Below are 12,111 nucleotides of genomic sequence, written 5' to 3'. Positions count from 1 at the left end.
AGCCAGATAATGGAAAAAGGCTGCTCATAATGACACCCAGTCTTTATTTTATTTTATTATTTACTATTTTTTGTTTTTTTGAGACAAGGTTTTTCTGTGTCATAGCCCTAGCTGTCCTGGAACTTGCTTTGTAAACCAGGCTGGCCTCAAACTCACAGAGATCCCCCTGCCTCTGCCTCCCAAGTGCTGGGATTAAAGGTGTGCTCAGGCATATTGGGAGGGGGCTTCTGGGAAACAGGCAAATGAGTATATCCTGCAACATGCTCACTGAAGAGAGAAACCTCAGTCTGAAGTGAATGACTGGGCAGCCAGTTCCAGCTGACAGAGCCCCATATGGGCAGGCCCTGAGGGAGGCTGTGAAATGAAGAGGGGGGTCCATCAACAACTGAGTGGACAGCACCATTGAATGCCATGCCTATCATTTGTACCAAGACAGCCAACCTTGATCGCAAATGGTCTGCCTTTCCCATCAAACATCTTCACGACCAGCAAGTGACAAAGTGACAGAGACTCATTTCCTAGAGGAGAAAGCCTCAGCCAAGGAAGTGAGGCCAGGTGCTGAGTGAGTAGCCCATGACAAATCTGGAAACTGAAGTAGGGAGTGAAAAGGAAGTCCTCTTCCCCTGCCACCCAGAGCTGTCTCACCCCATGTGTCTGTGCATGTGCATCTACAAACACACATTTAGATATCTATGTCCATACAGATATAAACACACCCCAGAGAATGTCCAGCGAGTAGGAAGAGTCTCTTCTTTGATTTTGCATACATATATTCTGGTTTCCTTAGTCCTGCTACTCCTGATGGACATTTAAACTCCCCATGCTTCTGCTGGGCCATGCTGGCAGATGTGTGTGTGTTTGAAGGGGGTGCAGGGTAGATTCCTAGAAGAGGAATGTCTACTTGTGTCTCCAGTTCAGACCCATGTTGCTGCTCTGCGTTCCAGCCTGGGCATGCCAATTTCTCCTGCCTGAGGCACATGAGCATCTGTCCTCACGCTCTCACTAGCAAAATGTGGAATCCAGACCTGTGATCTTTGCCAGTGCAATAGATTTAAAAAATGGCCTTGTAATTTTCACTTTGCATGAAACCATCTTAAATGTTTAAAGCCCAGTTTTATCTAATGGCTCCTCCCAGAGTTTATCTTTCCTCCTTTTTGAGTTTTTTTTTCTTTCTTTCTTTCAGATTTCCGGGGACTTGTTGTATAGTAGGAAATTAGTCTCTTGTCTGAATTCCATTTTTAAAAATGGCAGTTGACACATTGCCTTTTGGGTCTACTCTTACCATACACCTATGTCTTGGTCCTTTTAGCATCTCCTTGGAGTATCTATTCAACTAAGGTGTAGGAAGACAGGAGCTTGGAGGTTAAGATTGAACCAAATAGGCAGGTAAATTCTTGACATAGTAGACAGCCAGAACACCTTAGGAGAAGCCTGCTCATGAATGCTTCAGACCTGGAGAGCCATGAGCACATGCCTGCTGGGGGCTGGCAATGGAGTGCTGTGTTTATTCAGCCTCTTACAGAAACTTCTTATGTTCAACAGTCTGGGAGCCAAGTAAAATCAGTATCTTTGAAACGAACTGAGGGAAAGCAGGGTCATCACCCCAGGCCCTGAGCCAGAAATAGCAGGGCACGGTCTTCAGACAAATTTGCTGGGTGTAGTGAACAGGCAAAATGGTCATGAGACAGCTGGAGGGGCTGGTGGGTGGCAGGTGATTCATCCATTACCACTGCCGGCTCTGCTCACATTTGTCACTGGGAACTCTGAGCCAGGCCTAGGGGACACAGAGATCCTGCCTTCAAGGAATCAGAGCAGATGAGGGAGCAGATGATGGCAGGACTGTGTGACAAGGACCCTGGTAGAGAGAGTGTGAAAGAGCTAGGAGCCCCCAACAGGGCAGCCCAGTCTGTCTGGAGACATCTAGGAATTTTCCGGTGAGGTGACACTGAAGCAGAATTCTGGCAGACAGGTAGTAGCTGGTCAAAGAAGCCACCAGGGGGAGAAAGTGTTGAGGTCAAAGTCCCAAGGACAGGAGAGCATTGTCCCTCTAGGAAATGGAAACTGTCTCACAGAGGATGCCAAAAGGGGGATGGGTAAGGGTGTAAGTTAGGGAGACTGCGGGAAGCCTTGAGGAACTGTGTGGGGCCAGAGCTGGGGACAAGGGTTGAAAACTCTGATGTAGTTAGGAGGATTAAATGTCCCATATTTGGGAAAGGAGTTGATGCATGATGCACAGTTCTTTTTTTTTTTTTTTTTTTCCAATGGCATTCCTGAAACAGTGGGTTCCCCAAGCTAGAGTTGTCCTGTCAACAATGACATAAGGGAATAAAGAGGGGCTTTTAGACAAAAACAAAATGTGGCAAGAGCCACAGATCTGCAAAAGTTGGAACATCCTGCTTGACGATGGAAGTAAATATGGTACCTGGGGTAGATTTGCAACTGGCCTCTGTCTCCTAGGTCCATGAGGGAAGCCCCAAGAGAATTCTACATGGAATATCTGCAATGTATTGTCCCTCCTCCCAAACCTGTGGCTACTGCCTAGAATTCTGGGCTTTTCAGTCATTCTCAGTTGTTGGAGAAAATGCTCCAAGCTGCAGAGGGGAGAGGGAGGGGACAGCTGAGCATCCCTGTAAAGGACGTGACACCAGAGTATGTCTCCTCCACCAGAGATACCAGCAATCATTTCAATTCAGCCAAGCAGAAATCCAGGAACAAAGCCTGAGTTTCTCATGCAGACACCTAGGAGAACTTGTAAACCCAGTTTTTCTTTTCTACCCAAAGCCTCTTGCTGAGATGAAACATGAATTCCCCATGTTTTGTAGTCCCACACTGGGACGTTTCCTGCGAGGAAACGTTTTACCACTTTTGAGGACAGGACCAAAGCAGGGCCATGTTTCCCGGTGAGTTTTTCATTAGAAGGAGGTTTTCCTCACTTGAGGATCTGATGCTCTTTGCCAGCCTCCCTTGGCAGTGGCTACACACCGTGCTGTGTGGACGGTCAGACGATGCTAGAATGCAAGAGCCTGGGCTAATGGCCACAGTCTTGCCAGCCCTGGAGAGTGGCAGGCAGCTGTTAGATTCACCTGGAGGGCTCAGTGCTGTGAGACAGGCATCCCTCCCATCTCAGCAGGAGCCTTGGGAATCACATACTCAGTGGCAGCTGTGTTGTTGTAGATGTGACAGCAAATATCCAGAAAATTGAGTGCTTTCTGGTCTTCAATTTAAGAAGTCGTCTGCTGGCTGGGGCTAAGTAAGAGCAGTCATTAAACTTGAGAAAGCACTCATGTGCCTCTTTCCTTAATTAAATGGAGGAGGGAGACAAAACCTGGCCTGGCGAAGCCCGGAGCTTCAAGTGGAAAGGCTGCAGAGGGAGGACATAGATGGCTGCCTGGTCTGGCTGCTGTTCCTATTTCATGCGTGGCTGGGTGGTGGGTATGAGCTGGCATGCATATTCTGAGACCTGAATCCTAGCAAGAATCAAGTGCCAGGGCAAGATGGAGAGGTGGTGGTGGTCAGGAAAAGCCTCAGGAAGTGACTATAAGTTAAATCATGTATTTACTAAATTCAAACACTGAAGTCTTCGCTTCCATGTACCTATGTTTGGAAACAATGCTAAATGAGGCCATAAGGCTGCCATTATGGTCACCATGCATCCGTTATGACTGGTGTCCTTTCAAGTAGAAGAAAATGTAGCATGAATCTTAAATGGTCTTATTAATAAAAACAAACCTGGAGCCAGGTACTGGGGTGAACGCTGGAAGATCAGAGAAGCAGAACAAGCCACAGCCACCTCACCTCACCAGTTCCTCAGCTGATCCTGTTTCCTTAGACTGGAAGCCTCTGAGTCCTCATCCAAATGGATCTCAGCTGAACTGCTACTAAAAGCCTAAAAGCTTAACCAGGCCCCAGTTCCTGGTCCTCACACCTTAAATACCTTTCTGCTTTCTGCCATCACTTCCTGGGATTAAAAGCGTGTGTCACCATGCCTGGCTGTTTCCAGTTTGGCCTTGAACTCACAGAGATCCAGACGGATCTCTGCCTCTGGAATACTAGGATTAAAGGCATGTGTGCCACTATTTTTTGGCCTCTATATCTAATTGTTGTTCTGTTCTCTGACCCCAGATAAATTTATTAGGGTGCACAATATTTTGGGGACTGTATCACCATAGAAAGGGATATTAGAGCTGTATAGAATAGATCATGTGAAAACATGTTGAGGAAAAAGCTATCCATGAGCCCAAGACAGTTCTTAGGAGAAGACACACCTGCTCCTACCTTGCAAACAAGTTTCTCCTGTTAAGTCCTCAGTGTGTAGTAGAGGACTCTGCAACATCAAATGCATAGATGTTCAAGTCCTTTGTACGAAGTGCTGTTGGGTTTGCCCATACCCGCCAGGCACCCTCACCTATACTTTGAGCCATTTCTACATTGTTTATAATTCCTACTGCAATATGAAGGTTATGCCTTCTAGCAGGCATTGTGCATGATTGTTCAGGGAATAATAGGGAAGAAAAACTGTACTTGTTCAGTACAGACATATATTCTTCCAGATATTTTTGAACCAAGGTCTGTTGAAATCTATGGCATGAAATCAGTCAATATGGAGAGTGATCTGTTAAGGTCAGTGATGTGACATTTACAGGGAGCACTCAGAGCAGGTAGCATGGTAGGTAGGAGGGCCCCACAGGCCAAGGCTAGTGAGAGTCTCTCCTTTCACTGACTACTTAGAGGGGAAGGTGGTGGCTTAGGTGCCAGGGTGGGGTTTCTGTTGTGATGAGAAATGAGCTCACGGCTTGGCTTTTCAGGGTTGTTGCTTTCCTGGCTTCCTCAGCTGTAGTCTTCCCCCCTCAACTTGCCTTCCTGGGGGCATTTTACTTGGGTTTGGATACTGGAATAAGGGAGCTTGGGGTTCCTTTGGGTTAGGAAGATATCCTTCCTTTAGTTTTCTTGTGAAGGGTCAGAGACGACTCAGCTTGGGTGGTGCAGAGAAACTGTCTCAGGCCCATACCTGAGGGTCAACACTGGGACTGCCAGCAAGGAGGACATCACTAAAGACAGCCCTCCACCCTTGACCAGAATCAAGGGCCAAGCAGACCTCTTCTTCTTTTTATTTTTTTAAGTTATTCAAGCTCACACACTTCCTTATAGTAACAGAAGATAGCTTCATCTGCTCCTTTTTAGTGAAGGTAGACTTGGGAGTCTAGAAGAGCAGAAATACTCCCTTGGGCTTTCATTCCCAGGGCCAGGGTGAGAGTCCCAGGTCTGCTGTCTGGTGTGACCCTCAGTCACACTGCTTCCCACAGTAGTGTCTGTTTTCACGTCTCTGGTCTTCATGCTGGGTTAGAAAGTTGCTTCTCTCAGGCTGTCTATGCACTGTCTGTTTTCACAGTACCACACATGGAAACATAGAGGGGACATGCAAGTGACTGGATTCTGATCTTACCCCTGACCCACCCACCCACCCACCCCTGCCCAGACCACACCCTCCACGGCTCCAGACTTCCCCTTGGGGGAGGTACAAACATTCCTCTTCCCTACCCCACCGCACCCCTGAATAACTGACATTTTGATGTTTGGAAATATCCCACCCAGTAGAGCATCTACTATTCCATGTGTCTACAAAGATCCAGCGTTGTTTCAAATTGCATTGTGCAAAAATTAGGCAATACTCACTGGACGGAGGAACACGGCACATCAAATATCGAGTCTGTAATTGAGTTGTTTGCTGAAATATGCTTTTGGTAATAAAATAAAGTTTTCAGAAATTTAAAACAGTAGGCATGCCTTTGCTAGAGAAATGACCTGGGGTCTGTATCTTTCTTTCAAATCACGTAGTCAAACCTTTAGAGAGGGAGGGGAGGAGGGAAAGATGTAGATTTCAGTATGTTGAAATTAAGTGACAAACATGTTCCAGATATAGGTGGGCTTTCCCAAGCCTGTTTGTTGTTTTTGTTTTTTGTTTTTTTGTAAGCTTGATATTTCTGTAAGCTTGATATTTTCTAAATGAAATTTTGGAAGAAAAAAAGAGGGTAAAGGTCATCTGATGCTACACAAAAGTTGAGTAATGAACTCTATAAGTAATATATATGCAGATTTATATATAGATTTGTGAACAAAATATGGAGAGAGACTCATGCCTTTTTATTAGGAGCTCCAGGTATTTTGGCCGAGCCACCTGGCATCTTTGGCCAGGGTCTCACTGCTCAGAGCTTCTGTTCTGAGAAACCTACTGGACCCATGTCACACTCGTGCTCCATTTTTCATCCCCATGCTGGCTCCTGGATACAAGCTGGTAGTTTATTCTTCTAAACATGGGTCCTAGGAGGAACAGGATAGTTCCCCAAGTTGGCCATGGCATCTCTAGCAGTGTTGGATAAAGCTTTCCCCTGGAGGAGGAGATCCATTTATTCCACAGGGGGCCTCTGATGCTCAGACAGAAATTGAACTAGAATTTATATAAATGAAACCAAGTTTCCCTGTGCTTATCTGTTATTGCAAAACATAAAAGCAGTTGGTTTGATTTTCACAAAGCTTAGAGAGTCTGTGTGGGAAGAACTGTCTTAAAGTATAGGCCATGTGGCTCTGTGAAATCCTTGGGAGTCCCTGGGGACACCTCAAAGCTAAGCAGAAATCTCTGCAGGAGTTGAAATGGGGTACAAAGAGAGGCCAGGGGACTGGCAGCCAGAGGACACACACCACGCATATTAACATGCCAGGACTCCCAGGGCAAACAGCTTGCCAAAGTGTGTTCCCAATTCAAAAGCCCCTGTGTGGATTCTCCCTGGTACACTGCCTGATTTGTAATAAGCTGCATCGAGCTGGATCCCTTCACACAGCACATACTGCTGGTGAGTAGTAAATAGTATAGATTTAATTATTTAAACAGTGTGCATGAGTCCCAGACAGCACAGAGGAAAAGCTAGGGAGAGATGTGAATCCATCTCTCTGTACTAAAGATTCCTCTCTGCATTCCTTGCTGACCAGGAGCTAGCCTCAGCACCCCTTGCTTCCATCTCTCTCCTTCTGGCCCTTCCCCATGCCTTGTTCTGTACTGAGTGATCAATTCTGTGGTTTCTGTGATGCTAGTGTCCAAAATAGACTCTTCACCTTCCTCAGCTTTAGAGGCCAAAGTTATATTTTGTTTGTGCAGTAGCATGTCCTGGTCTTGGTGTTGTAGTGTATACCTACCAAGTATTATGCATATCCCCAGTGGGGATCTCACATTAGCTGAGTGGAATACTATGTGGTTTAAATATGTGTCCCAATGTGGTTAAGGCTTGGTCCTTACCAAGAACAACCGACAGATGCAGAAAACTTAAGTAAAGTACAGTGGGAGATCTTTGGGTCACTGGAAGTGTGTTATTGAAGATGGTAGGACCCTGGCCTCTTCTCTCCCATGCTTTTTAAAATATCTGTCCTGTGTTGAGTGGTTTATTTTACCAAATTCTTCTGACATTATGTGTAGATACAGGCCCAAACCAACAGGGCCAGCAGGTCTGAAGCTTCTGAAACCATGAACCAGAGCAGCCCTTTCCTCTTTATAAGTTGATCACTTGGTGGGTATTTGTTATAGTAATAGAACTCTGGCGTACCTCACTGTGTAGCCATCAACAAGTCAAGAATCAACAGCCTTGCATCATCTTCAGCTAGAGCCACAGGAGAGGACTAAAACCCTTCCGAAGGCCAAACCTGGGGCCTGAAGAAACTGCTTTCTCCACCCAGAACCTGGGCTGGGCCAGCTGTCCTCGAAAAGTCAGGTGGCCTTGCAATGGGACAGCCTCATGGGAGATTCACCTAGCATCACTCTGAAGCCCATCCATTGTCAACACTGGCTCCTGCCACCTGAGCCTCTATAAAGGGGAGAGTGCTGAGTCTGAAGAGAATATGGACAGTGCTTGAGACAGATTGTTTAGTCAGTAGTCACATTAGAGGGATCCTGTCCCTGGGCAAGGACAGGGAGCAGCTCATTTTCCTCTAGAGTCCAGTACAACGTGGAAGATTAATTTGACCCATCATGGCTGGCCCTAAACTCCCTCTATCTGCTTTCAGGAGAAAATCTCAGGCTCTTCCTGAGAAGATCCCTGATGCTATCCCCCAAGGACCCCATAAATGTCAATGTGAGACTTCCTTTATTAAGTGGTATAGTAGTTTAGTGTGGCTACTGTAATTACCACAACCCCAAGAGCTTAAAAGATTACAGCTTTGTCCTCTGAGTGCTACCGGCCAGGGCTCTGAAACCAGGGTTGCAGAGGAGCCACACCTCCTCCAGAAGATTGTTCTTGTCCCTCATCGCCTTTGGTGGGTTCCAAAATTCCTTGTCTTGTGGTCGCCTCCCTCCAGTCTCTGCTACATGGTCACACTGCCTCTTTCCCTCTCATGTGGTCTTCTCTGCACCCCTCAGCAGTCTGCTCAGGGCTGTATTGAGGGCCCTTCTAGAGGGCTTAGTATGAGCTTCTTCTCCCCAAACCCTTAGCTCAATCCTGCCTTTTTCATATAGGGTGACATTCCAGATTCTGGGCATTAAGACACGGATATGCAGTCTTGGGAGAAGTGTCACCATTGGCTTGCTCTGTATTCTGAACTATTGTTGAAGGGGTATGCGTCTTCTGCTGCTTTCTAAGAGTGAGCATGATTTTTGGCCTGTAGCGAGTGCCCACTTGGTGCTAGTGGGCTGGAGGGCTGGATGCATGGATAAAGTGCACACATTCAATAGCTCTGAATCTTAAGCGGTGTCAGCAGCTGGAGGGAAGATGGTATAAATTCTTTTCCTGTCCCTGTCCTTGACAGAGCAGCGTTCTCTCCTGATAACAGGTTTTGAAACAAAGCATGGCTTGGCTCTCTCTGGACTGTGTTTGAGTCTGGCACGTGTATTACATTCTGTAGGGCATAAATATTTGGGGAGAAAATCGATTCCTGGAGCAATGGAGGAGGGATGGTAAGTGGGATGTTTGATTTCTATTCTTTTGGGGGGAAGCAGAGGTTCTAAGTGTGCTGTGGTGTAATGTTTCTGCTTCTTTTCCCAGAGGGTAATTGCTCTACTTGGATAGGAGTCAGCTAGCTCCTGACCGCCTGAGGTGGATTAAAGACTTCCCAGGAGGTTGCAGGGCTCCTGAGATGGCAAGAGAGGAGCCAGGATGAATCAATGGTGCTCATAGAGGAAACTCCAGGGCTGGAGAGCTGCTTCTCGGTTCCTTTTGTCAATCTTGGACTAGACTCAGCCTGAGCAATTGACAGGTGAGCCAGAAGATAGATGGGCATGGCTTTGGAGGCTCAGGAAAGGTGTGGGAGCCCTGAGAGGATCACAGTGATTCTTGTAAGGCCCAGTGGCTAAAAAATAATGTCATTCAGTGACATTATGTTCCTGCTGTATCCACAGCAGCTGAGTGCAGTTGCCAATGCTCATCTGGGCTCTATTCCCCCTCCCCCCCCCCCCCGAGCTGAGGAACCAATCCCAGGGCCTTGAGCTGGCCTAGCAAGTACTCTACCACTAAGTTAAATCCCCAAACCCTCATCTGGGTTCTTTTATCCAGTGGTCATATGGAACCTGTAGTGACCTTGTGTGTTAGCTGTGGTGACCTTGTGTGTTTGCTGGTGACTTTGTGAGCCCTGCTCAGACAGCAAGACAAAGGGCCGTGTTTCTCCTCAGTGTAGCTGCAAGTCTGCCAGCCTAGAGAGAGAGCTCAGGACAGACCTTTATCTACTGCTTTTGCTTCCCTTTCCCTTTCTTTTATCTGCCCTGGATGGGGTGTCTACTTTAAAGGAGATTCTAGATCCATCATTTTTACTCCATCCTTTCTTCCCTTGGCTCTGGAGACATGTCATTTGTGCCAGAGACTGTGGAAAGCACATACTTAAATATTTTCTAAACTTCAGCCCCATTTTTTCCATTTTATCTGTGGTGTGCATAGAATTGTATATAGTGGTTTCTGTCCTTGGTGATTCACTTTTGCAAAGAAAGGAAAACAAAATCTCAACAAAGCAGCCAGCAAACAAATGTATGAGGAGAACCTAAGAGCCAGCATGAACAAGGTGAGGCAGAGCTCCGAAGGCCTTTTGCGTCTCTGAGGCATGATCCTCCAGCCCACAGGCTCCACTTTGAAAGGCCTTGCTGAAGTCCATGAGTGGTGAAAGGGCAAGCAGCAAGACCCGTGTGCTGTGCCTCCCTGACATTCCACTGCCAGGACAAAGGCATCCTGCGTTTCTTCCTGTGCAGTGAGAGCACAGTCGCCCAGGCATTTTTAAGAATGTGTTCATTGCCCGGCGGTGTTGGTGCACGCCTTTAATCCCAGTACTCGGGAGGCAGAGGCAGGCAGATCTCCGTGAGTTCGTGGCCAGCCTGGGATACCAAGTGAGTTCCAGTAAAGGCACAAAGCTACACAGAGAAACCCTGTCTCGAAAAACCAACAAAACAAAACAACAACAACAACAACAAAAACAAAACAAACAAACAAACAAACAAAAATAATGTGTTCATTGTCTTTCCTAGCCAAAATTCTAGTTGATCATGCATTTCCCAGTGCCTCAGAGTCTGAAGGCTCCTATAAGATGCTATGGCTCTGACCTTAGGGAAGAGAGCAAGTTCCTGGCTTCCACACATTATGATTCTGTTTGCGGGGGAAGGCACTGGATCAACATCCAGCCTTTCCCTTAGATCTGAAGGCTCCTCTGATTAGCTAGTTTGCAGTTAATTCAGCCAGTTAGAAAGTCTTGGTAGGCCAGGGCTCAGCTGCATCCATCTCATGCAGTTTTAGGATGGTCCAGTGATTTCACTACCTTAAAGGCTGCACATAATTTGATTGATAACTCAGAACTCAAAATGTTTCCAGAAGGGGAAAAAAAGTCATTTCACAAATCAATTTTCCCAACTGCTCATTTTTTTTTTTTTTGTCACGAGTTTTCAATTTAATCACTGGAACTGGATCATTTAAAAAAAATCTATTCTGAGATCATAACACTGAGAGGCCAGCAGACTCCTGGAGAAGAAATGCCAAAATTGTCGGTGTTCCTAATTATTTGTATTTAATAGGTTTCCTCTGACTGAAAGAGTGAGCAGTATGTGTTCTGTGTAGAAAAGTATGTAATCATGAAATATCACAAGCAGTAAGGTGAAATCCTTCCAAGATTCCTCTAAGTGGATGGCCACAGTTAGCATTTTGGTGTATATCCATCAGGTTCGGGGTTTTGTTTGTTTGTTTGTTTTGTTTTGTTTTTTAATTTGTGTGTGTGTGTGTGTGTGTGTGTGTGTGTGTGTGTGTGTGTGTGTATCACATGCATGCAGGAGCCTGTGAAGGTCATAAGAGAGTATGGATCTCCTGGAACTGCTGTATGCATGCTGAAAACCAAACCCAGGTCCGCTGCCAGAGCAAGCACTCTTGACAGCTGAACCTGCTCTCCATCTCCAGGGTTTGGTTTTTCTTTATTTCTTTTTAACCACAGGAATTACATGTACACACACACATACACAATTCTTTTTATTTATTTCAAAACTTGATTTATTGTTCCCTTATATACTTGGAAGAATCTTCTAGGCTTAAATGTATCCTTTATAAAAATATTACATTGATTTTATTAAATGTATGCTTTTAATGTATGAAATTAGGTTAGTTGATTTGGGTTACTTTGTTTTCTTGTGTTTAAAATTTGCTATCATAAATAAGATGATGACAAACCTCTTGTTCCTATCTGACTTCAGGCACTGTGGAAGTCCGTCTTGGGGCAGGAAGTTCCTAGTATAATTTCCTGTTCCCTCTCATTCTTTGCTTGTCTCCCAATGCTCAATCTCGGGGGCCAGAAAAGTTTGTCTCCCTCTGCTCTTGAAGAAGTAAGATGGTCTCCACATTTCTCACCTCAAACACATAATCAGGCTGCTCAGCTTGAAATCTCAGCTTGCCTAGCTGGAAGCTTTGCCAACTTCAGCGGGTTAATTGACTGTTCTGTGCTCTCTCTCCCTTCATAAAGCAGGAATAAAAATAAGTCTCTAGATGACAAAAATGTGAATATACATAGATTGGAATATAATGCCTGGCATATTCTTAGCAATCAAGAAATGGCAGCAATTTCTGCTGCCTGGCCCTACCTTTTGAGTGCACAAAAGCAAGCTGGGCAATGGCT

This window comes from Onychomys torridus, chromosome 7 (assembly GCF_903995425.1).
Source record: "Onychomys torridus chromosome 7, mOncTor1.1, whole genome shotgun sequence".
NCBI classification, from domain to species: domain Eukaryota; kingdom Metazoa; phylum Chordata; class Mammalia; order Rodentia; family Cricetidae; genus Onychomys; species Onychomys torridus.
This window is presented reverse-complemented; position numbering follows the sequence as displayed.